At 35.9% G+C, this 25,746-nt stretch overlaps 1 protein-coding gene across 2 annotated transcripts in view; it reads right to left on the reverse strand.

Annotated features, from left to right (window-relative positions):
* Positions 1–25,746, reverse strand: part of R3HDM1 (R3H domain containing 1) — a 195,610-nt gene that overhangs the window by 142,907 nt on the left and 26,957 nt on the right. The window contains exon 2 of one of the 2 annotated variants that reach the window (XM_040645475.1): positions 423–675. The exons of the other annotated variant lie outside the window; for it this stretch is intronic. The gene's annotated coding sequence lies outside the window, so the exon portion shown is untranslated. The remainder of the gene's footprint in view (positions 1–422; positions 676–25,746) is intronic. 2 annotated transcript variants of the gene reach the window in all.

Below are 25,746 nucleotides of genomic sequence, written 5' to 3' on the forward strand. Positions count from 1 at the left end.
TTTTTAAGATTCAACAAGCCATATAGCATGTCTATTTAAGATGAACCTGAAAGAAAAATTATTTCTCCAACTGACAATCTGTTCTGTTATATACAAATAACAAGGAGTATACAGGTACACTGTCCAATCAATACAGTACAAAGAGTTATCACAAATTTTGGGGTGGGGAGGAGAAACTTGTCCTCGGCTAAGAAGTGAATGACTCCTACTACTCATTCTATCAACCTAAACAAATATATCTTTGCAAAAATAAGCAAAAACCATTTTTAAAACATGCTCTCATTTTGGACATGGTAAGGATTTTACCACACATGCCCCTAGCAAAATTATGGTACTAAGTGACATGAAGAATAACTCTTCATATATTTCATTACCGTTTGTACACATTTAGCAAATAAACGAAGAGTCACATACATACATACCTTCATTGTACTGGTGTTTGCTTCATCATACAGAGTGAATGAAGATGTACTTTCCATAGTATCTGTAAACTGATGCTCTGCATTGCTCCTCTACAGAGCTCACCGCACACACAGCCAGCTGATCAGTCAGGCATTGGGAGAGCGCTGCTTTAGAGCACTCTAAAGCACTTGCCGAGGACTCAGAGACAATAGAAAGTCAACAGCTGTATGTTGTGATGTCAGTAACACTCTAGCCAGTCACCACCCAGAATATCTGAAATGCATCAGAAGCTATATTGAGCTCTTCATTAGCAATTCAGAAGCAATGATGCAAAAGCCCATGGAACTGTGAATGTGCAAAGGCTGTCAGGATTTTTGAGATTTCTCACTCTTAAATTTTCTTGCACACTGATTCCTGACCTCACACTGGTAAAAAAAAAAAAAAAAGTTGAGATAATTATCTTTCTCTGGAATTCCCCAAAACAAAATGTATCGAATCTAGGCATGATTAATATATCAGCTTTTTAATAACTCTCTTTGACACTTTCAGTATCATTAGCAAAAAGTCTACAGAAAAACAATCTGCCTATGAAAGCTGACATCCCATGATAGTTTTGCATCTTCAAACTGACTTAATTGTCACAAAGGAAGAAAATGCAATAAAGAGCATAATTCCTTATTTGTTAATTTGTTTTTGCTAAAATTAAAATGAGCTCGCTTATTCTGGCAAGAGCATTACTTGTTCACACCAACAGATGGAGACAGCAACAGAACTGAGATCAGAGGACAATTCCGCCTTGTGTCAGATGCTTGTTGTCTAGATGAGCTCAAGTGGTGGACTTACAAGAAAAGGAATCAACGGAAATCAAATTAAAACAAAAACAAAAACCCAACTTATTAAACATTCAATAACTAGGAGCAGAACACAAAATAAAATGAAGAAAACAGACAACCAATTCTGTCTCTTGGGTAAAACACCAAATTAGCAGACAAGTGTGTTTTTTAAATTCTAAGCACTGACTTCTGTAATAGCTGTGTAAAGCACATGCCTGTTTCCCATTCTGTGAAACAAAGATTATACTTTCTGTAAGCATACAGGAATCTTGTACGGATCCTAACCAGACAAGGCTTACACATTACCTGTACTACTGGAAGAAAAATGTATCCTACCACCCAGACATACTACTTTTCTCTGCCACTAAAAGGTTAAGTCTTGAGAGTTGATACGCCCTACAGCCTAACGGATCAGCAGCATACTACGTATCAGCTAGCGAACAGCAAAATAAAAGACACTGACTTTTCTTTCTCAAAAATAGGCTCTATTGCAGCCCTATTAATAGACTTAATAGATTTAAATCCACAAAACCTTCCCTGACTATACAAACAACAAAGGTGGTAACAGCGGCTAATATCAATGATTCTTGACTGAGAGGTTTCTCATATTAATTTACTTAAATTTCCTCAAAATACCTACCTCCCCAGTGTACAATCCTTACCATGCCTTGTACTTTTTGGTATCTAGATATGTGTTAAGAGGTAAAAATCAAGCCTGAGTATCCCAAAACAAATATTCAATAAATAGTTTTCCATAATTTTTCATAAATGGTTACTGCTTTTATCAAAGGGTACAAATGATTTTTTTTCTCAGAATCTGTTACTTACGAGAAACATAAATTCAAGGCAGCTTTTGTTATGAAACAGATGGACAAACTAAAATGCAGAATAATGAAGGAAACCACTTTCATTGTGGCAAAAATTAAAATGAGTATTTCTACTAGTCAGAAAGGTCAGGACAAACCCAATTGTATACCTGGATGATAAAGTTCCACATGATTCCATTTCTCTTTGAGCTTTGGAAATTTTTAGGCCTTATAAATTCAAGGAATTTTGAATCAATGAAAAATCATAACCAAAAACATTTTAAAATGTAGTTATATTACTGTCAAGTAGATTCTGAAGGGAAAGGACTTAGACATTAATAGTGAACTCCATGGATAATGAACCTTTCATTTAGGAACAATCTACAACTAGCCAACAAGACACAGAACCTTCAATATTCCTTTTGGATACTATACCATTAATTACTGTTAATGAATACTATTATCATTAATTAATAAGTCAGCTTGTCTGCACCCTGTAAGTGTTCCATACAAATAAATAGTGAAACACATTTAGAAAGGTTTCTTATGATGTCTTGGAAATGTGCTTAAAACATGCCAAAAAGGTCAGGTAACAAAGGAAAACTTCCAAGAACAAATTCTCAGTAAAAGAAAGATGAATTAAAGAATTTCATTTTTTGCTTGCATCTCAAGTTTCATACTGTACTTCTTAGAATGCTCAGTAATGTCCTCTGCAAAAACTGAAGCACACTCACTCAATTAACATAGTGTTTAACTGTAGTTATAAGGTAAAAACCTAATTCCCAACTGAATTATAGGAACTAGGGCAACTATGGGACTAATAACAGAAACTTAATTGTCTAAATCTAATTACTGACATTGCTGATAAACTTTCTTAACTTTTTGGTGCCTTAGCTCTTACTTGACTTTTTAAGTACCTGACCTTTAAAGGTGAAAGCAACATTTGAACCTAGTTCTCTCAGATATTTCCCAAGACATTCTAAATAAAAAGAGCAAATGATTACCATAAGCAAGAGACATCTTATGGGAACTAATTTCTTAGAAAGTTAACATTTTCTTACAAGTAGAAAATCAGTATTTTGCAACCAGTAATGTAATAACAGATTCTGGCAAGGATCAGGACTACATGACACAACCTACTGGGTGAAAGACAGTTACTGAACAAGATATACTTCATTTCTGATAACTTTTAATTACAAAGAGTAAAAAGTATGTTTACAACCTGCAGACTCTACCTTAACCAAGTGACCAAATTTAACATCACCCATAACAGGACAGACTAACATTATAGGCCTCCTGATGTAATGTAGTAGGGGACAAAAATAACAACTTCGTGATATTCTTCTGAAAATATTTCATCTGAATCTAGTCGTGAGGAAACAATCAAATTTAAATTTATACTGTGTACCATTCTACAAGACGGCTAGCCTGACCTCTTCATATATCAATATTATGAAAAAAAATAAGCAAAATTATGAAAGACTAGAGAGATATGACAACAAATATGAAGTGTTATATTTGACTGGATTCTAGATTTTTCAAAAAGCTATGAAGGATATTTACAAACAACTGGGAGGGGGTGTCAATTGTATGGTTAGTATAGGAGATGAAATTTTATCAATATTAAAATTTGGGGGCATGATAAAAATACATTAGCCAAAGAGACAGAACAAGGAAATATGGCAAAATATTAAGAACTGGTAAAACCAGAAGGAATTCAGGCACTCATTATACTATTATCTTTAAACTTTTCTGTATAACCTTTTCTAGCAGTCTTCCTCCCTTTTTTCTTTTTGAGTTAAAGTCTTATTTTACTGTAGCTTTTTTAATTTATGGAATGTGACATATCTTTTAAACTGTGACAGTACTTTTATTAGAATTATTATTTTTTATAATGTTATAAAAGGGGGCAGGGAGACTATCATAAGGCAATAATTTGTTAGCAAATATATTTTCATTTTGAAAACTCTGTAATTTGAAGTAAAAACACTTCATTTTGGAATATTAAAAGATAAGATGCAGAAGACATTATCCTGCTAAGGGAGGGTTCTTTCCACTTCTCTATGCCAAAGAATATGGGTTTCTACACCTCCCTCCACCCCCCAACACACTCCTTGTGCTACTGAGTAAGCTAGTCTCGCCAAGTGGTATTCTGTGCTAGAGACACATTTGAACCCTGGAAATTTCCTCATTTCCTTAAGATTCTGCTTTTACTGAAAATGAAATCACAGCAACATAAAAAGAAGAAATTCATTTCCTGTGGTCTATTTTTATTTTTCAGCCAGAACAGCCCCCTTAATAGAAACACTTATTTCCAATAATTGTCAATAAACAATAAAAGTATGAAAATCTTGAGTCTTGGCTCGGTCAAGATGCTTCTATTTATATTATACATCTTTAGTAAAATGCTTTCGTTGATTTATGAAAAATAACCAATAGAATTTTATACATTTGCAATGGACCTCAGGAATACTGTTATTTAGTCCCCACCTTATTTTATAGTTTGGAAACTAAAGCGAAGAAGTGACGTGACATGATGACTGCATGTCTTACCGTAAAGTGGACAGTAGCATCACCTAGCTAATCAGATTTTTTTATTTCAGAGACAGCAAGTGTGTGAACAAGTGGGGGGAAGGGCAGAGAGAGAGAGAGAGAGAGATCCCCCAAGCAGACTCCCTGCAGAGCCCAACTTGGGGCTCCACCCCAGGACCCCAAGATCACGACCTGAGCCGAAACCAAGAGTCAGATACTTAACTGAGCCGTGCAGGTGTCCCACTAATCAGATTCTATAACAGGTTTCTATCACACATTACTTACAAATGACCCCAAATTAATCTGGCCTAACCTGTTGTCTTGTTTGCTCTCAGTGGATTTGATAAATTACAAAGGTGGATAATATAAACATGAAGGGATTATGTCCCTCACGGGATGGATTCCTTTCATCTTGTGAACCATGAAGTTCACTCCTTGACTGCTTTTCCTGTGTCCTGTACTAACGAGTCTCCAGCTGTCTTCTTACTTACATTTAGATGCCATGTAGCATTACTTACTACTTACATTTAGATGCCACGTAGATGACACATGCTGAACCTGATATTACCTCCCTCGAAGTGAAACTACTTCATGTTTTAAGTGTTTCCTGCCAATTAATACATATGAGCAGTTACATTACAAAAATATGCAACATGTATTGAATGTTTCAGTAATGATCACCTAAGATTAATGTCAATACACTTTTATTTGCTACCAATGTCAGAAAAATGTGGCAAATGTAGTACACTATGTAGCAAGCAGTTTGCAAATATTAATTTAATTAGACCTCATGACAATAACCCTAAAGGAGACATTATTATCCCTATTTTAAAGTTGAAAGTCAATGGTACAAAGAGATTAAGGGATCTGTCTTGTGCAGTGTCAGACCCAAGATCTGAGTCTGGATTTAAATTCTACAGCCTTTAACTCTTGATTAGTACATGATTCCCTTTGTATGTAGAAATTAAGGCTAAACAAATATTGGCTCAATTATGAAAGACCTTAAAAACCAAACAGTAGAGTTTAAAATGGAAAGATCTTTAAAAAGGAATAAATCAAGAGCTAAGGGATATATATTTACAAAGCCCTCATCTATTATCTCATTTACTACATTCCATTCTGTGGAAAAATTTAATTCACTGAGATAATTCAATGTCAAAGCTTAAAGTCAAAATAACTGTGAATCTAAGTTGAGGATAATGAGGCAAAAAAGTAATAATGTAACCTGGGAGGTTCTTATAATAATCTAGATATAAGATGACTACAGTTGCAGATGGAGTGCTACTTAGGAACGAAAAATGAAGGCAGCGTAGACACTTCAAAGCAAAACTTGCCAAGTTATGGACGACTGATGAAATGAGAGAGAAGGTTAGGTCAAGGATCGCCCAAACACTTTAAAAACTGGCTAAGTGAAAGAATGTTGATGCTACTATAATAAGTAGGACATTTGGCATGGGAAACTGGCATGGGGCTGAATCACTAATTTCTTTTTTTTTTTTTTTTTAAGATTTTATTGATTTATTTGACAGAGATAGAGACAGCCAGCGAGAGAGGGAACACAAGCAGGGGGAGTGGGAGAGGAAGAAGCAGGCTTATAGCAGAGGAGCCTGATGTGGGGCTCGATCCCATAACGCCGGGATCACGCCCTGAGCCGAAGGCAGACTCCTAACCGCTGTGCCACCCAGGCGCCCCTGAATCACTAATTTCTTATCTACCCAAGCTCATCCCCACCAAAATCAAGTAAACAAATTAGCAAGGGAGCAAATAAACCCAATCATCCTCTTCAACTCAACATGGCACACAGAGAAGATACTAGAGTAGTAAGATACTCCCGTTAGTCAGATGAACTGAATCAATATTTCACAACCAATGGGCTATCCAAAGTGCCAGTCTCATAGACTTCCACAGAGAATTACAGAAGTAAGGCGTCGAGACAGGTAAAGGTAAAGTGAAATGTTCTACAGGCAGGAACTGGATTCATGACTTTAAGGCAGGATTCATGAGTGTTTCCCAGTTGCGGATGGCAAACAGGACAGCCCTGCCCTTAAGAGTCTTAGAATCTACTTTCTAGTTTGGATTTCATCGCATTACCATTATTTCCTTCCTACTTGATTTCCCCAAGAAGCTGCTGCTTTTTTTTTTTTTTTTAAAGATTTTATTTATTTATTTGACAGAGAGAGACACAGCCAGGGAGAGAGGGAACACAAGCAGGGAGAATGGGAGAGGAAGAAGCAGGCTCTCAGCAGAGGAGCCTGACGCGGGGATCACGCCCTGAGTCAAAGGCAGAAGCACGACTGCGCCACTCAGGCGCCCCTCCCCAAGAAGCTTCTAACTGTTCTCTCTAGCTTTAAAATGGCCATGTCCCTTTCCAATTTATTCTTTATAGCACAGGTACTCTGGTGAGAGATACGAACATTATTATAATAGTGCGGTGTGTGCTACAATAGGGGAACTAAATGACGCTATGGAAGCATCTAAGGGGCCAGTGAAGAATTTGGGGGAAAAGAAACTATGAGCATGAACCAAAAGGTATAGGATGAGTATATTTGGTGAACTGAGAGTAGCTCAGCAAAGAAAGAACTTCAAGCTCAAGGAAGGGTAAGTGTTTTAAAAATGACGGTGAAGATGTAAGTCGGAGCAAAACAGCCAAGGCCTTGTGAGTGAAGTTTAAGAGCTAAAACTTTTACTGTGACTAATTAGGGAGACAATGAAGACAATCAGGTTGGTGACATGAACAGACTTTTCAATGAAAGAGTGACAGCTGATGCCAAATAAATGGATGAACTCTCTGAGAGAGAGAGAGAGAAAGAGAGAGAATAAGCAAGGAGTTGAAGGTTTACCCCTGGGGAATAAAAAATTCTAGACCACGTTTCAATAATAAATACACGTACTTTGTGAATCTATTCAGCCTTAATTCAAATAGTGAGAGTTCTGACAGCAAAGGTTACTGTTTTATCAAAATGTATCTGGTTTCTGAGCTCAGGTAACAAGAGTTCAGGTAGGTAGAAGGTACCTCTATCTCAAGCCCTTACCTGTTTTTTAAAATGTTTTTAAAAACATGTTTTTAAAACTGAAATAATTTTAGACTTGGGAGGATAGTTGTAAAAATAGCAGAGTACCTGTATATACATCAATAAACTTCTCCTAATGATAACATGTTACATAATGATAGTAAAATTACCGAAGTCAGAAAATTAACATCTATAGAACACTATAAACTAATCTGACCTTAGTTGAATTCTTGAAGCAAATGAATTCTCCAGTTCCTCAATCAGTAACAGCCTTTTAATACCTTTTCCTGATCCAGGATCCAATCCAGGATCTCACATTGCATTTAGTTGTCACATCTGCTTACCCTCCCTCCAAATCTGTGACAGTTCCTCACTTTGTCTTTCATGACCTTTACACCCTTGGAACAAAATGGTCAGTTATTTTATAGAAAATCAATTTGGGTTTGCCTTATTTTCTCATTAAAAGTTAGATTAAATTAAGATAATGCATTTTCGGCAAGAATACCACAGAAGTGAAATTATACCCTTCTCAGTGCACCATATCAGGGTATACGTGATGTTGCCATGTTGTCTTATAAACTGATTTTTATTTTGATTTCTTGATTAAGGTGGTGTCTGCCACGGTTTTCCTATACAGTTGCTATTTTCCCCTTTGTAATTAATAAGTATCTTGTGGGGAAGCATTCTGTGACTTTGAAAACATCTTGTTTCTCATCATAATTTTGCTAATTTTAGCGTCCACTGATACTTCTTGCATGCAATAATTATTACAATGCTGTTTGCCTAAGGATGATTTTCATTTTCTTCTTCTCCTCTATATTTATTGGAATTCCATTGTAAGAAAGCACTATCCCTTCTCCCTCTTTATGTTTTATATGTATGAATATCTGAATATGTATTTTATTCTGTGCATTTTAGTCTAATCCCCTCATTTTAAAAATGATTTTCTGGTACCCACGTGATGTTCCAGGCCCATTTGTATTTTCTGGGTCCCAGACTCAGACAAAACCATTTCTCCAAGGATCCGTGTTTCCTTTTTCTCTGGAAATGGTATTTACAGAGGATCCGAGCACTCATATGCTTATTGTGACTAGGGTCTCAGTTCTCGAGAGCTAGGACATACACATTCATACATCTATATTTACTTCCGTATTTCTACATTTGTATATGTATTCAATCATGAGTTCATGACTGAATGATACAACCAACTCCAGTTAAAGAAAGCAGGGTTCATTCTAGAGTATTCCTTTCACTGTCTGTAAGTGCTTTATCCAGCAGTGAGAAATCGTACCTTCGTTATCTATGATATATTCACTTAGTTGTTCAAACTAAGTATACACAAAAGATAGTTTCAGAACTCCTACCAATACCTCTGTGAGAACACATTTAGTACACAGAGCAAAATATATATATTTTTATCTTTAGAGTACATAATCAAAGTACCGTTTTCCAAGGTTACTTAGTTCTTTTCTTCTCCACTCAAGTCACTGTCCTTATGTTGTTCATTTGCTATATAGTTAGGAAATTTGCTAGGATTTGTATTGCATTTTGGAATCCCCACCCACACCCCTCTGTCTGCCCAAACACACACCTTGGGTTGATTTTTATTTATTTTTGGAGGGCATGTGAAATATCACCAGAGTTCTAAGAGTCAAGAGTTACAAAGAAAAGTATAGTTGGAGACGTGTTGCTTCCCCCTCATCCCAAGTATCTCATTCCCACTATCCCCAAGAGTCTCACAAGAGAATATGCTGTCATTCTTTTTAATTTTTGTCAATCTGACAAATAAGAAATGTTATGTTAATGCTGTTTTAATTTGTATTTCTCTAATTTTAACTGAGATTAAACTTTTCAAAAAAATTTAAGGGTCATATTTCCATTGTGAGTTGTCTGTTTATGTCTTTTCCCCATTTTTCCATCATGTCTTTGGTCCTTTGTGTGTGTGTGTCTCTCTCTCTTTTGTCCTTTAATTATTTTGTCCTTTAATTATTAAGAGTTCATGGGGAACCTGGGTGGTGCAGTCAGTTTTGTCAGACCCTGGTTTCTGCTCAGGCTGTGATCTCAGGGTCATGAGATCAAGCCCCAGATCAGACTCCATGCTCAGCCTGCTTGAGACTCTCTCTCCCTCTGCCCACCCACACCCCTACCCCTGTCAAATCCATAAACACCCATGCATTTTCTCTCTCAAATAAATAAATTAAAAAAAAAAAAAGAGTTCTTTACTAGCCTTTTGTCTGTGGCATACGTTGACAATAATTTCTCCTAGTTTGTCAGCTGTTTTTCAACTCTCCTCATGGTGGTTTTTGCCATGCAAAATTTTATTTTTATGAAGTCCCCGTTTATCAATCTTTTACTTCTTCTGGACTTTTGAGGCATAGCAAGAAAATCTTTCAATATACCACGTTAAACAAGAAAATCTTTTTTCTTGTAGTATTTGTATGATCTCTGACTCAGTCTTTCTCTCTTTTGAAAATTTTATCCATGTGAAGTTTATTATTATTATTTTGGTAACAGCTTTATTGATATATAATTTGTATGCCATACAGTTTGCCCACTTAAAGTATCTAATTCAATGGTTTTCAGTATATTCAGAGTTGTTCAACCACCACTACTACCAACTTTAGAACATTTTCATCACCTCAAAGAGAAACACTGTACTTTTAGCAGTCACTTCCCTTTACCCCAAATTCCCTCAACCCCTAGCAACCACTCACCTACTCTGTTGCTATCATTTGCCTGTTACAGTCATTTCATGTAAATAATACAATCTGTGGCCTTTTCTGACTACCTTCTTTCACTTAGCACGTTTTCAAGTTTCTTCCATGTTGTAGTATGTATCAGCACTTGCTACTGCCATATAATACTTCATTGTATGACTATATCAATTTTGTTTATCCATTTGTCGAGTGATAGATATTTGTGTTGTTTCCACTTTTTGTATATCATGAATAATGCTATGAACATCTGTATACACACTTTCATGTTGAGTCTATTATTGTTTAAAATGTGGATCTAATTTTAGCTCTTTTCAAACGGCTACCCAGATATCCTGATATCACTTATTAAAAAGTCCTTCTCTACCTGAGTGATATGAAATGTCACCTTTATTATTTCCACTTGTATCTCAGTTTGTTTCTGGGCTTCCTATTCCATTGCTCTACTTTATTCGTGTGGCAGCAGAACACTTTTTAATTGGAGAAGTTGAATAGTACACGTTTTAACATCTGGTAGGGGAAGTCCCTCCTAGCAGTTTTTCCTTTTTTCAGTCTCTTCTCGGCTATTCTTGTATGTTTTTTTCTCCATATAACTGAGTATGATAATGAGTCTATGTTCATTAATAAAAAGTTTCTTGGTACTTTTCCTGGGATTGCATGAAATTCAGAAATTATAATGCAGTAGTCCTATTCAAGTCTACCACTGACCTTCAGAAATGTTAGGAAATTATTGTCATATAGCTTTTGCACAATTCTTTTTAAGTTTATTCCTAAGTATTTAACCTTTTTTGTTGCTATTGTAAATGGGGTTTTCCCCACCATTACGAGTATTAATTGGTAACTGTGTATATGAGGCCAAGTTAATTTTATATACTGCCACCTAACTGAATTTTTTTTGTTTGATTTAGTCTTATCAGTGATCCTCTAATGTTTTCGAGCTATACTACTATGTAATATGCAGAGATGATTTTACTTCTTTACCCATTCTCATGCCTCTGATTAATTTATCTAATTATATTTCTTAATACTTTCATTACAGTGTTGAATATTAGTGGAGATAGCAGGCACTCACCTTCTTTTCATATAATGGGGAAATGCCACTAGCATTTCCCATTTTATAAGCTTTCTGGCTTTAGGACTAAGGAGTTTTAAAAATTATTTTAAAAAGTATCCTGCAATTTCTATTTCCTTGAGTTGATATGTGTGTGTGTTTTATTTTTATCATGAACGGGTGAATTTTTTTTGAATGTCTTTCAGTATCTATGGAGATAAATGATTTTTCTTCCCAAATCTATTAATAAGGAGTATCATATTAATAGATATCCTAACACTGAACCATCCCTGCATTCTTAGAATGAATAAATCTCATATGATCATAGCATATTACTTAATAGCAATGATATTATTTAGTATTTTCATATCGATATTCATAAGGGATATTGGCTTGTAGTACTTTTCTTTTTATTTTTTACTGTTCTCATCAGGTTAAATATCACCACATTTGTTCCATAAAAGGAATTAGGAAATTTTCTATAATTTTCAATGCTCTGGAACATTTATATAGCAGTGGAAATAAAATGGTCTTTGAAGGTTCAGTAGAATTCCTCTATGAAACCATCTGGCTTTTTAGCTGATGCTTTTTTAGTAGGGGTAATTTCTTAATAACATTATTTCTTCTGTGGAAATTGGTCTGTTTAATATTTCTCACTCAATTTTGGTAATCTGTATTTCCCTAGGAAATTATTCATCTAGGTTTTCAAATTAATTGCTGTGAGGTCTGCTAAGTAGTCTCTCATGAATTTTAAAATAAAAAATTGTTTTCACTGGTTATTTTCACCCTTATCTTATTTTGCATATTTTTGCTTTATTCCTCTACATGATCAAGTTAGTTAGTAATGTCTATTTTGGTAATTCAAAAGAAATTCATTATATAGATCAATTAGATTTACTGTTTTCCTATTCTCTCATTAATTTCTACTTTTATCTTTGTTATTTCCCTCCTGTGCTCTCCTCAGGTTTACTCTGCTGTTGTTTTTCTAGATTTTGTTTTGAGCTGGAAACTGAATTCACTTATTTTCATTTTTACAGCTAAATCTGTACTGCTATGAATTTTCATCTGATTACTATTTTATTAGGATGATTTACAGATACCTATTTTAATGGTGCCCTCTTCTGTCAATACGGCAAATTCCAGATATTTTGGCCAACTGTTTGTTTTGTTCTGGGGGGAGAAGTTGGTTATGAATCCTGCAGTTTTGTGGTTCCCTTTGTCTTGCTGGATTCTGAATTTCCTGCTTTTGCTTTACTGTTTCTTCACCACCCAACTGCCAAAGAAGGCATCTCCCTTCCTTATGTGCCTTTTTCCCTCCCCTGAAGCTAGACATTTTGAAAGCTGCCTCCTCAAATTGTATTTTTACGTCCCTTCCCTGCTCTGATCTGAATCCTTTTTCTTAGAATTTTTAGGGTGCACTTAGTCTTTCTGGCTGAGTGTTTAGATCAAGCTTAGCTTCCCTCTCCATTCTGCCCCTCCTTTCTTTCTTTCTTTTTCTTTTTTTCTTGGTCTTTGCTTGCCACAAAATGTTCTATGGCAGGCAGGATGGAGAGAATGTGAGAGCTCATATGCTAGATTTGATATTTTTTCTTTTTACTTAAAGTTATTTTGAGATTTTAAATTCTCTCAAATTATGCTATGTCTACAAGTTTTATATAGATTTTTTTCTTCTCATTCTGTATGTTTTCCAAGGAAAACTGAGAGACAGTAGCTAGATGGCCACCACTATCTTTAATGGAAGCCCTCCTGACATTTACTTTTTGTAACAGCTTTACTGAGATAGACTTCACATACCATCTTATTTGCCCATTTAAAGTGTACAATTCAATAATCTTTAGTATATTCACAGAATTGTGTAACTATCGCCACAATCAATTTTAGAACATTTTCATCACCCCATAAAGAAACCCTGTATGGTTTAACTATTATCTCTTAATCCCTACAACCCACACCCAGCCCTAGATAATCATTAATCTATTGTCTCTATAGATTTCCGTATTCTGGACATCTTATATAAATCATCATTTGTAGTTAATAAGGCATTTGGGGGTTGCTTCCATCTTTTGGTTATCATGAATATGCTGCTATGAACATTCATGTACAAGTTTTTCAGCGGACATGTGTTTTTATTTCTATAGGCTACATAGATACGAATCAAATTGCTGGGTCAAATGGCAACTCTACTTTCCCAAGTAGCTGTACGATTCTGCATTCCCACTAGCAGTGTAGGAGGGTTCCAATTTCTCTAGATCATTGCCAACATTTATTATCTGTCGTTTTGATTACAGCCATCTCAGTGGGTATAAAGTGGTATCTCATTGTAGCTATAATGTGCATTTTCCTTGATAGCTAATGATGTTGGTTACCCTGCCATGTGCTTATTGGCCATAGGTAACATCTTCTTTGAAGAAATGTCTATTCAGATCCTTTGCCCATTTAAAAATTAGATTATGTGTCTTTACTATAGAGTTTTAAGAGTTCTTTATGCATTTTCCACATAAAAGTCCCTTATTAGATAAATATTTTCAAGTATTTTATCATTTTCAAATGGGCTGTCTTCTCACTTTCTCAATGATTTCCACTGAAATATGAAACCTTTTAATTTGACAAAATCCAGTTTATCTATATCTGACATATTTGAAAAACAATTACCTACAAACATTTTATACTCCTCATTAACTAAAAATACATATTAATTCTAGGAATTCTGGTAGTAGAACACGTGTTAAAAACAAGTTACAGTCATCTCTGGGCTCAAGAGAAATGAGTCAAAGAATGTTAATGAGGTGTGTAATTGTGAAGTGTAAGCCTGTGATGGCTCTGCACTCAGCAGGGAGTCTGCTTGAAATTCTCTCTCCCTCTGACCCTCCCCCGTTTTCTCTCTCTTAAAATAAATAAATAAATCTTTAAAAATAACAGTTTTGAAAATGAGATAGCTAAGCCTAATCAAAGATCAAAGGACCTAGAATAATGAAAATGTGTATCTGATGTCATGCAAGAGTAATACTGGTGAAAAGCTTTATTGTACATCTCAACAGCAATGTACAAGAATTACTTAATTTCATTCTTTTCATGCTCATTTCTACAACTTTGGGAGAAATGGATAGCTGTAAGGGGAAATTCTTTTTTTTTTTTTCTTTCTTCCGTTTGGAGAAAGGGAGGGAAGGTGGGAAAGAAAAAGAGGGAGAGAGGGATATGGGGGGAGGGGCAGAGGGAGAAGGAGATAGAGAACCTTCAGTATGCTCCATGCACAGCGAGGAGCCCAATGCGGGGCTGGAACACACAACTCTTTCAGATCATGACCTGAGCCAAAATCAAGAGTTGTATGTTTAACCAACTGAGCCACCCAGGTGCTCCAGGGGAAATCAATTTTGATTCTTGCATGAGGTGTGGGATATCTTTTTTTTTTTTTTTTTTGCAAAAAAGTTTTCTGTCCATTTGGGTATATGAACCAGTTTTTCTGGTGTTGATCGTCCCCTTCTTAGCTGACGAAATTAAGTTATACAAAATAAATTTCCAAGAGGCTGAAGGTAACCAGCTAATCACTTAACTACAAAAAATGAAAGATCATTTTTTTTTGCCAAGCATATGGGATAAGGCACTATTCACGTATGCATTCCTAAATTATACAGACATTTAAAAAAATGCATTACGATTGGACATGACATTCAACATCCAGATCACTTAACCTGTTTATCAAATAACAATCAGAGTATTAATCCAGAGACCAGTTGGTGGCACACAAACTTAAGTGGCAAAGAATAAGGATGACTTAGTTGCTTAAATTTTAAAATGACTCACCTCAAATACTCTACCTAAATAAAAGCTACTGATAATCAATAGATTCAATTTTATTTTATTTTATTTTTTTTAAGATTTTATTTATTTGAGAGACAGAGAGAGAGAGCTAGAAAGCACAAATGGGGGAGAAGGAGAAGCAGACTCCCCAGGGAGCCCAACATGGGGCTCGATCCCAGGACTATGAGATCACGACCTGACCTGAAGGCAGACACTTAACTGACTGAACCACCCAGACACCCCTAGATTCAAATTTATCAGCCGAAGAACAGATTCTTCTAACTCTCGGACAAAAACAGGAAAAGGATGAGCTAACACTTAAAAAGGGTTTACTATGAGACAAGTAGGTTCTAAGCATTATCTATGAGGCAAATAGTACAAGCACCTTTGTAAGAAGAGTGAGACACAGGTAGGTAGCAGGGGGTAGGTTTAGGGTTGTCCAAGATCACACAACTAGATAGTGGTAAAGCAAGGATGTGAAATGAGTAATCTAGCTGTAGAGTCCATGTGCTTAATCACTTTGATATATCACCTATTTCTCTGTGATTGTGTAAATTTTAAAATGTCTTCTCCATTTTTTTTAAATGGAGGGACTGACTGATTGACTGACTGATTTGAGAGAGTGAGCGAGGGAGCGAGCAAAGCAGGGGGAGACAGAGAGGGAAAGGGAGAAGGAGACTCCCCACCGAGCGGGGAGCCTGATTCAGAGCTTGATCCCAGGACTCTGAGATCGTGACCTAAGCCAAAGGCAGACACTTAACCAACTGAGCCACCCAGGAGCCCAATGTCTTTGTACCACAAAAAGGAAACATATAAGAATCAATGATAATTTTTGCCATTTAAACCAATTAAGAATGTAGAAGACATTGGGCATCCATGGTAAAATTTGCAGGACATAGTGCATTACTAAACTGGGGGGAGACAGAGAAAATAAATGTGATGCTAAAGTTTCTGGCTTGAGTAACTGGTTTTGTAGAATTCAGGTTTGTTAAGATCATGATTCCCTGAGGTGGAGGTGGGGGAGGAAGAAGTCTTCCCTTTGCTGTCTCTTTGTACATTCTTTGGCTTTCACATCAGAGAAATCTCAGAACCTACCTGAGGTGGTTACCCATGTGGAAACTGTTCCTTTAGAAGCATAGTGATAACTCCGTATCCCTCCACCCCTTTCTTCCAACAGGTCATCCCACCTGCCTCCTTAGCACAGTAGGCAGAGCGTCAGTCTCATAACAGGTCATCCAATATTCACCCATTAAATAGGGGTTCTTTTAGTGAAAAAATTAAAAAGGGAAGAATAATAAAAAGACAAAAAAAGCAAAAACAAAAACGCTACATACAGAAATAAACCCTGAAATCAGTCGATGATTCTTAGGCATGGGTTAGCCCTTCAATGAAAAGGAGCTCTTATGAATACCATGTCATTTTAGACATTTAATTAAAAACAGGAAGAGCTAACTTAATTTTTTTAAAGGCAAGATGATAGCTGTATCTTGATATACTCTGCTTTGCTGGTGTTATCAGCTTTACCATTCTTGGCAGTACTTCAGGCAAGCAGTGAGCCCCTAACCACTCTCCTTGCAGTAATAAAAAGATTACACTGTATGGGTCAAAAGTAAACCTTATGTGTGTATATGCATGCAAACACACTACATAATTGTCTATTTTTGAGAATAAATCAAGTCACTGTAAATATGACTCCAGAGTTTAACAGCACCTAAAGGACTAATCTCAAGGACCAAGTACTAATTCATTATATTGGGCCTTAACTGGACCAAGTCTATAAAGAGAAGCAGGATTGTTAGGCTATAGCAGGGATTACCAGACTACAAGCTGAAGACTGCTGAGTAACAGCAAGATCTATATCCCAAGCATTTTACTACTGACCTTTTAGAAATTAAAAAGAAATTCTTTCATTCTTGAAAAAGCTGAGAACCTGATCTTGAAGACAAGTATGAGAGTTAGGAGTGCCAATACCAACAAGGGAGACACCATTTTGCCCAAGCCTATAGATTTGATTGTTTCCCTCCCTAGAACAGGTATATTCCTCTGAGACCATCCAACCAACCAACTCACTTTAATCTGAACACTGGTCACCAAACAACCTTCTAATTATAACTGGCTAGCCCATGCAGGTTACCCTGGAGAGAATGCACTGGTAATGCTAACTGAAGCAAAACTCAACTCTCACCATCAATTAATAATGACATCTGGATTTATTTATTCTCTGTAAACTTTATTAACATATTAAGACCTGAGTACTTGCTTTACTTTATGTGAGTAAAGTAAAACAAAAACAAAATTTCAAAGTTGAGGCTCCAAACAGTAGAGTTGTGTAAATCCACCAACATAAATGATATCTTCTGAGGTCTGTTGGCAGTACCACTCTTACCCCTAACTCATGCCCTTTCTATAGAGGGAACAGGTAAAAGAATATCAAGAGTTTTATATGTACCCTAGATCAGTATTCCAAAGCAAATGCCAAGTTTATAAAAACAAAAACAAAAAAGAAATCTAGTATTCTACTTATTTAAATAGTGTTTCTAGCTCAGGGAGAGTGATTGCGAAGGAGAACCTTTCAGATAAAATGAAATTCAAGAGTGATATCTGAATCATAAATAGTTTAGGAAAATTTTCAATTTCACTATATGTACATCTGCATTTAAATTTCAAACATATCTTCTTATTGGACGAGGCAGTAATTTATTCTTATTGTTGAAACTGCAAAGAATCTTCAGTTAGCTCTGTGCAATAATGTCCAGTAACAAAAATTTAATAATTACTGCTAATTTTTAATTTTGCAAATGAAGAAGAAAAAGATGAACATACCTGTGAAAAGTAGGCAAAGAAATAAATATGTATTTCACAGAAAAGAAATTAAAGATATCTGATTAAAGAAAAGTACAATTCTAGAGAATAGCATTTTTCACTGGCAAGGACAGAAGAGAACTCTGACAAGTGCATGGAGGGCCCAGAAAAATCGGCATTTTGATACACTGTTGGTGGGAGTGAAAAATGGTCCAAAAGCTTTGGAGGTCAAATTTAGCAGTATGTACCAAAAGCCTTATAATACTGAACATATCTTTTGATCCAGGAAGACTACTTGGAGGAATTTTATCCAAAAGAAAAAATTACAACATATAGTACAGTTAGAAAAACTGAAAAAGTGTAAACACTATAGGACTGGCTGAGTAAATGGAAATACACTCAATAAGCTGTAGAAATTCCTTTATTGGCATCCAAGATGATGACATTTAGGTGAAAGAAAAAAGAAACCAGACCACAAAACAGTATGTACGAAATGATCTGATTTTTTGTTACAATAAAAAAGGAATTACTTATTAATTTAGTGATAATTATTTGGCCAGGAAATGCAAAACATACATTTTTTAAAGTCTGGAGGAATATATACCAAATGTTAACAGTAGTTTGTGTAATAATAATTTATTAGTGGTTAGTTTTCATTTTTTTGGTTGATTTGTATTTTTCTTACTTGTCTTCTAAAATGTGTATTAGGTATTTGTTTATAAATATATCAGTAAAAATCTACATGCTACTATCTACACTTGTGGGAAATGTGATTCTTTCAGACTTACCTTATTCTCCTCTCAAAAAGAGATGCAAAGAGTAAATAAGCAACTGTCCATGACTACCTTACTGCTGAGGTAGAGATACAAAATATACAGGACAACACAAAATAAAGAGCCAACCTGTAAACATTAAAACTTAACTTTAAGGCTAGTACTATGTAGCTAGCTTATTTTTAATCACTGGTCTTTGTTCTCTGTACCAGGGTTATAAAAATACTACATTCAACTTTGGGTACTTTCTCCACCCAGCCTCAGTTTATTTCAAAATAGTAATGGCTAAACATTTATTGGGTGCTGAAAAGGTTATGACTTTGTATCAATTACCTTGCCCCAAATTTAAGATGGCTTCCAAAGTGCCAAAGAGTATATCATAAAACCACTCTCATGGAAAGGAAGACATACGTTAACTATCAAAACAGCTACTACAGATAGAGGATTAATTTGGGTCTGAGTGTTAAAGCAGCAAGGGCAAAAGGGGAACAAGAGAGACATGCAGTTTTCATTCTCAGAAAATGAGAAAATGTACCAAATCCTTCAGAACAGAGAGAATTTTCTTTCTTTAAATTAAAAGGCAATTCTAATATCTCCTTTGGTGGTGCATAAATAAAAATTAGATTATATGACCCCTGCACAATGATGACACATACATTCCTGAATTATTCTTCTTGCTAAGGATTTCAGGGTACCCAAGAATTGTTCTGTAGACAACCTGCTGTTGTAAGGGATAAATGAAGCAATCAAGTTATCAGCCAAAAAATCCCAAACGCCTGAATCCAAAGTATTTCTGCCAATCATGGCCATAAGTGAATGATAGAGAGGATGACCAGTAAATTTTTGTCCGAACTAGGGAGAGTGAGAGGGGGCACATTATTTTTCACAGGGCAACAGGTGTAAACTGGTACTTGTGGTCACCCTAGTGATCAACCTAACAACAAATGGTAAGGTAAGAAGTAAAAGGAAGAGCTCATTTATTTTCACAAGAAATTAAATGAAATGAATAGTAAACACTTACTGCAGTTGAAACAGGAAGTTTACCCTTCCTAAAGCTGAATTTGTCCCAGCCAGACAAGTTTAGTTTATTAAACACACTTGGCTTTAAAAAGATACTTGCTAGGGGCACCAGGGTGGCTCAGACGGTTAAGCATCTGCCTTCGGCTCAGGTCATGATCTCCAGGTCCTGGGATCGAGCCCCATGTTGGGATCCCTGCTCAGGGGGGGAGTGTGTTTCTCCCTCTCCCTCTGCCATTCCTTGTTTGTGATCTCTCTCTCAAACGAGTAATTAAAATCTTAAAAAAAAAAAAAAAAGATACTTGCTGAAAGTACAGGACTAAGGTAGGGATAAAAAGGTGAAAACATATAGCCACTTAAAATCTCAACTGATCAACTGTTCAGATCATCTCATGAACCTCAAAGTGTAAATAAAACTGAAATGGTAAGTTTTTTAAAACTAAGGAGATGAAATTTTTCAAAACTTTAGATACTGGTACGTGATCTCCCAATTTTCAATAAATAGTGTAAAGGCTGGTACATTTAAGGTCAGTCCCCAGCAAAATTCTAGACTGAATTATTAGATGAAAAGCAACTAAAAAAGAAGAAAACAATACATGATCTCTACTTACTAAGAACTAGGATGGAAGAGGAAATCATGTAATAATAACCACAATTTTTGATAGGGTTACTTTTTGTTAATATACTATACACTATATGCTTTATGATTTCAAAAAAGGTAATAACCAAATATGCTATGGAAGCTTTAGGGATAATGCTAAAAGATGGCTAGAAAGATCAAATGTAAAAGCTAATGTTCACTTCTGGACTAAGGGCTTAAAGCTCACAAACCTTGAAGATCTGGTTATCTCAGTTTCTCCCTAACCCTGGGTATCCATATGCCGTATTCCCACAAACAGCCTAAATTAGCCATCCTCTGTGAAGATATAGAGAGAAAACTAACAAAAGATGGATTTCATTATAAACACCTGAGTATGACCATATGATGTCTGATGGCCCATTTCTCTTTAAAATGAAATATTCCCAATTTCTTTCATCATTTTCTCTGTGATAGGTTTCTAGACTTTTGGTTTAGCCATCCTGGTGACCATTCTTCTAGACTAACTTTGTCGATTTTTCCTTTAGAATTTGGTTGCCTTTAACTGAATAGATGTGGCTACACTGGTTGTCAATATAGTAGAAAGATAACTGCACTAAACAAAAGACAAGGCTACAACTGGATTAATTTTTCAACTCTCATTTTACTGCTTTACACTAAGTTGACAGTTTTTTTCTCATGAACGGAGTCTAATCGTCTTACCACTTATGCAACTGTTTTTCCTAAATTTCTGTGCAGCTTATCACTTTCTAGTTTATATAATTTTATCTGAGTTTAATTTTTAAAAATAATTTTTTATTCTGTTTTCAGAATTATCACTCCAGGAGAGATCTGAAAACTATCATATGATAATAAAAAGCTGCCGCGATGTATAAACTTCATCCAGAGGCAAAAGTGGAATCAACAGATAAAATCGAATCAAGGATTTGGCTTACTAAAAAAAGTTTCTTTCTTTCTTTCTCTTTCTTTTTTTCTTTCTTTTTTCTTTTTCTTTTTCTTTCTTTAATATTTTATATATTTATTTGACAGAGAGACAGCCAGCGAGAAAGGAAACACAAGCAGGGGGAGCGGGAGAGGAAGAAGCAGGCTCCCAGCGGAGGAGCCTGATGCGGGGCTTGATCCCAGGATTCTGGGATCACGCCCTGAGCCCAAGGCAGATGCTTAACAACTGAGCCACCCAGGGACCCCAAGAGAAAAGTTTCTTACATCTGGAGTTGAACTACAATGGAACAGACTCTTTTACAGAAGGTGCAGAATGGAGATCCCTGAGGACAGAAGCATTCTTCAGGAATATGGTGGGGTGAGGGAATCAGATGAGATCACCTGTGTATCAGTCAGGTTATGATGTAATAATTAACATCTACAACTTACAGATTAACACAAAAACTTCTGTTTTACTTGCACCACACATGTGATACCAGTCAGGTGACTCTCTAGTATAGCTGTTAGGGCCTGCTGCCTGTTTCATATGTCTCTTGAGCTAAATGGCTTCTTTCATCTTTAAAGATTTGGGAAAACAATATAAAACAAATGACAAAAAAGAATGCGTGACAAGAATGCTACGTAGCCTGTAAAAACCAACATATACACTATCTGCCCTCCATGTGGTAACTCAGAGATTCATGCTACTTCCACCTGTGATTTCTTGCTTCCTTCTCTAAGTGTCTCTGCCATCTCAACACCTACCCTCCATGACGGTCTCTTCTGCTCACCCTCCAGAAGGACTCACGTGGTACCACTCAACTGCAACGGAGCTGGGAAGTGTATTTGTGCCTGATGTCCAAGGAAGCAGAACAGTACTGGTAATGGGAAAGCACTGTCAAGTCTCCCCACAACTCACATATTTCATTCTAACTCAAAGATTCCATGGTTCTAAATATTTCAACTATAATTTTCATTTTTAGTATAAATCCTAATGAAATGGTTTTAAAATTGATTTAGAAAGAAATGTATCATAATATAGCAGCTGGTGGTAAAGTAAAAATGCTTTATGTGTGAGTTAGAACTAAGACAAAGGAACCTAAATTATCATCTGCAGCATATCTGAATTAAATTCTTTAGTTTACATAGCCTTCAATTTTTAGTTGCCCACAATGTTACTAATGATTCATAAAAACTTGAAATTTTAAACATTAAATGATTTAGAACACAAGAACTGATAGGTCTTGCAAAAAAAATATGTACATGTCCGGACTTCCAAAATAAATATAAAGTAAGTCCTATGCCATCACTGCAGGGAAAACTTTGTAATTTGGTCATTTCAAAATCTCAACACTTTCCACTGAACTGATTTAGTAAGTTATGGAACAGCTGCAAGCTGAATTGTACATGATGAAAGCAAAATATTTTATAGATTGTTCAGCCATATCTACTGGGCATACTAAAAGACATAAATTGGAGTATCTCTTTTTTCTTTAATTTAGCAAGTGAATATTTTATTACTTGGTAAAAACACTTTCATTTACACAAACATATCCAGCTTTAAAAACTTAGTTCACAGTTCAAAACAGTTTTTAAAAAACCCAGGTAAGTCAGCATACCTACCCTACACTCATCTGTCAGGAATAGGAAACTATCTAAATATGATGAAAAATACTGAAAAACTCACGCTAAAGATCAAACGACAGGAAAAAAACCCGAATCATACCAGAATATGGTACCACATTAGGAAGACTGAAAAATAATTATAACAGTCTACATCTCACAAGGAAATTACAAAAACTAAGATTGCCTTTTCATGATGTCAATAATCAGTATCAATATAAAAAATGAGAAGGAGTTATGAGAAATAAAATGAAGTACAACATACATACAAACTTCCAAACAAAGTTCACTACTAGTATAACTATGAGAAAGCTAAACGCTTGAAATTAATTTTAGTTCCACATTTCGAAAAGACAAAATGCTGTGTCAGGCCTACTTCAAACATTCACTAGGACAGATCTTTCTTTTTTTTTTTTTTCACTTTGTTAGGATTTTTATTTGCTCCTGTCTCATCTCTTTTAGATTCACTCTAATACCTTGCAAGTTGTATCATTCAAATAAATATTTACTGAGCATCTGCTATGTACCATGCACTATTTGAATCCCCATAGATTTAGGGCGATCAACACAAACCCCCTCAGTCCTGTATAGCTACAGTATGATCAGGCTCACAGAGAATTAAAAAAAAATCATATCTAAAAACTGATGGAACATTATCTGATTTCAGTATCATATTTTTTTTTTTAATGATTTTTTATTATATTATGTTAGTCACCATACAGTACATCCCCGGTTTCCGATGTAAGGCTCGATGATTCATTAGTTGTGTATAACACCCAGTGCACCATGCAATACGTGCCCTCCTTACTACCCATCACCGGTCTATCCCATTCCCCCACCCCCCTCCCCTCTGAGGCCCTCAGTTTGTTTCTCATAGTCCATAGTCTCTCATGTTTCATTCCCCCTTCTGATTACCCCCCCTTTAGGATAGATCTTTCAACCAACTATTGGTAAGAAACAACCAACTACTGAACAATTGTCTAAAATATTCAATTGCAGATAAAAACAGGCGTACTGTAGTCTGAGAGGTAGGGAAATCCAAAGGCTGAAGGGACTCAGCACTACTTAGTATCTAACAATAATGTAGCAATTATGGTAGTCAAGGACTTATGGAAAAAATTACAAAAATAGAAGAAATGCAAGAAGAACCCAGTGATTTTCTAACATTTCAAAACATTTCAGGGAATAAAATATCAAACAGGTACGAAGGAATGGAAAAAAAGGATGACTAGTAACATTCTGTGAAATCGTGAACACCATTAACAGTGGTTAGTTTTAAGATTTCATTAGCCAAACAATTTAAAAATGGAAGTAGATTAAAATGTAGTAATCTCTAAATTTTGTTTAGTTGTATTCTGACTTTCAGAGAAAGAAACCCTCAAAGAAAAGTTCTGCTAAAGATACTAATCAGTAAGGCCATAGCTATCACTGACAAATAATTCAAAAAGGTTTCAAAGTATTTTTAAAAACATGGCTATCATTTTAAGGGTTTCAAAATACCTTTAGCCACCTTAAAAATGGAAAATACTGACCAAATCACCATAAATTATATTTACGGACTTTCATTAGATAAATACAATTTTCCCCATCTCTCATGACAACCAATTCCAAGAGTTGACAATACTTAGTACTGAAATGTTCCTCCCTAAATCTCTCCAAGCTACATTTAACCCCATTTTCTATACTCAGTAATTCAGTCAATAATAAGGTATACATTATCGGTAAATGGCCCAAATGCTACAGCTCCAAAAATCTTCAATGAAAATCTTAATTAATGGACTACTGGCTCCCCATTTCTTTAGCTCCAATTCCAAGGTGATGAAATGATGACAACAAAGATAATAATGACAACACTTAAGCGCCATCTGCCAGGTACGTGGTCTGAATGGTACCCCTAAAATTCATGTTGAAATACTAATGCCCAAAATGAAGGTGTTAAGAGGTAGGAGAGCTTAGGTCATGAAGTCATAATTTATGGAACCCTCATGAATGGGATTAGGGTTTATTTATTTATGTATGTATGTATGTATGTATGTATGTGACAGAGAGACAGCCAGCGAGAGAGGGAACACAGCAGGGGAGTGGGAGAGGAAGAAGCAGGCTCCCAGCGGAGGAGCCCGATGTGGGACTCCATCCCGGCAGGCCAGGATCACACCCTGAGCCTAAGGCAGAAGCTTAACAACCGCGCTACCCAGGCGCCCAGGGATTAGGGTTTTTAAAAAAGACACCCCACAGAGCTCCCCTTTTGTTGAGTTGGTATGCTTTGGATTTCTATTACTTAAAATTAAAGGAGCAGAACATTAAACAGAGATTAAGAATTCAAAGACCCTTGATATTGTTTGGGAAGTAGAGTAGGACACTAAAGATATATTTATGTTAAATATGTAGAGTAAAAAAGGGTAACCACTGTCACCTGGGCGGCTCAGTCGATTAAGCGTTTGCCTCAGCTTAGGTCATGATTCTAGGGTCCTCGGATAGAGCCCTGCACTGGCCTCCCTGATCAGCGGGAAGCCTGCTTCTCCCCCTCCCTCTGCCTGCCGCTCCCCCTGCTTGTGCTCTCTCTTTCTCTGTCAAATAAATAAAAAAGAAAAAAGGGTAACCACTAAAAGAAATAAAATAAATTCCAAATTAGTAAAGTAAAAGCAAAATAAAAGGCACCCCCCCCCCGAAAACCAGGAGTAAACCAACAAAAAAATACCAACTTAGGATAACTATATTGCTAATTGCCACTGCTGAACAAATGGAACAAGAAGGGCACTTGTCCTAGACTCCCATTTCTGGGTCTCTGAACTAGAGCCAAATTGGGGTTTTAAATCACTGATTAAGAAAGAAAAAAGGCTGTCTGAGCTAGTAGTCTATGTTTTA

The sequence above is a fragment of the Ursus maritimus genome, unplaced genomic scaffold (assembly GCF_017311325.1).
Source record: "Ursus maritimus isolate PB19 unplaced genomic scaffold, ASM1731132v1 scaffold_1, whole genome shotgun sequence".
NCBI classification, from domain to species: Eukaryota; Metazoa; Chordata; class Mammalia; order Carnivora; family Ursidae; genus Ursus; species Ursus maritimus.